Consider the following 2,099-nt stretch of genomic DNA (forward strand, 5'->3'; position numbering starts at 1 on the left):
TACAAAAATGTCCATCCTTCCTGAGCACCTTCCAATCCCATTGATTTCAGCTAGCATTAGCAGCAAATCGGTGTAACACCATCTGTGACCAATGATGGACAGCAGAGCCCTAAACTAATGAGACTCAATGGGAGTCTTGCCAGTGGCCTCACCAGGCTTTGCAAAAGGCTATGGAAGCATTTCCCCTTCCCCTAAAAAATAGGAGGAATTCTCCTGGCATGAGGAAGTGGCTTTCTGTGTCCCGTATGAAATAGTTTGGGGCAGGCTCTGGCTCTCACCCTCCTGAGATTCTCCTGGCAACTTTTCTTTCCTTTTTTTTTTTCTTTTGATTTTTTCTTGTTCAGGTTATGAATGTGATGTGGCCATTCAGTTCACCCTGGAAACACTTCAAACGCTCGTACAACCACAAAGACTGATTGTCCGACCACTATTGTGACTCCACCCCCAAACAACAAGAAAGCTGTCACTTCTAGCTCCAGCAAATACAGGATGGACATGGACTTCATTCGTAGCCATCACAACAGAAGCTCTCAGGATCAGAAGAACAGAAAGAAGCACAATACACCTGACATGCTGGGATGAATGCCCGTAAGAGACGGGGTGTTTATGGTGCTGCTCAAGCCCATTCATTAATAACTCTGTCCTTGAAGAACTTTTGCCTTTGCCTTGACAAATTACCATGCTGCTTCACAGCCCAGTGGAGAAGGATGGAAGAGGCCTGCTGTCAGAACATTTTAGTGGTGGTTTGCCCTTGACACCATGAATTAAAATAAGGAAGTTTTCCGCATACACAAAATCTATTTAGCGAGCTGTTGCTCTTGTATATCAAGGATCATAAATCTCAGTTATCACTGCTTTTTTTTTTTCCAGGAACACATGTAGCCCTCTGACAGAAGTGTGCATTTTGCACATTTTCATAGGTGTTAAACCTCTGAAAGTTTTATTTTGGAAGGTAAAAAAATTCAAATAGTTTGTTGTAAGGTCTCCTAGAGGTGTGGGTAGACTACATACTGTTTGTAAGACTCTCTTTCAAAGGTATCCTGGGAAGAAGAAGCACTTGTGTGGAATTTGTGGCATCTTAAATGATGGTTAAAACGTGGGCCTTTCAACCGTAAAGGTGTTTCCTGATTTCATTCTTCGTGCCCAAGATGCATAGACGCAAGAATAAAAACTTGAATTCAAAAGTCCAAAGTCATTTATGTGGGAGAGAACATTTGTTCGCATTCCTTCCAAACTATCTTTTTTTGAAAGTTGTTTTTCGGATATTTGTATCCTCAGAAAAATCCTGTTGTGGAGGTTTGCTGCTGTACTTTTAAATGTTTTATTCATATATGAATGTATATTCATTCAAATTACTAGCTCCTTAAAATGAATCTCCAGCAATACTAATAATATAGTTGGTAAAGGACAACTGTAAAGTCATTACTCATTTAGTAGATGGTAATTAATCATTAAATTGGAATTCAAGGTGACTGGAGCTTGGAGTATCAAATAATTTGTGAAATAACTCTAAGCCATCGTATTTCAGATTTTTGTACCATAACACTTTTGCATGGATTTGCAGCTTAGCTTTCTAACACAATACAGATGTGAACAACAGACACGGATTATAGCCCTTTCATATGAAATAGGCTCTACTCTCCAGATGGAAATTTGTCAGATTCCTCAGAGCTAAGAAACATCCAAAAGACACCAGTTAAGAAACTCTTCAAGAATGAGCCACTTTTAATGATCCGTAACCACACAGGAACAAATAAGTCTTTGAACAGTATCCAGTTGTTTGTCTCACAAAGGCGGGGACTCAGCTGAGAAAACTGACTTTTGGACACTGCTAGAAACAGCATACTCTTAACTACATAGTTTGTATTTTTTTTTTATGTAGCATAGTTTTTTTTCAGACGTTGGACTTGAGGAAAGCACACTTACCAGTGCACCAAAAAGGATATTAAATGTAAGAAGGAGCAGTAATATTCTTATTTATACATATAATAATTCAGCCATTCTGACTTTGGACCCTACCACCAAAAACCTGAGTTCTTTAAAAACAGTGCTTAAATGTGGCTTTAACTGATGTTATACTATGCCTACATATGGAAGTA

This window comes from Apaloderma vittatum, unplaced genomic scaffold, assembly GCF_000703405.1.
Source record: "Apaloderma vittatum isolate BGI_N311 unplaced genomic scaffold, ASM70340v1 scaffold16281, whole genome shotgun sequence".
Taxonomy (NCBI): domain Eukaryota; kingdom Metazoa; phylum Chordata; class Aves; order Trogoniformes; family Trogonidae; genus Apaloderma; species Apaloderma vittatum.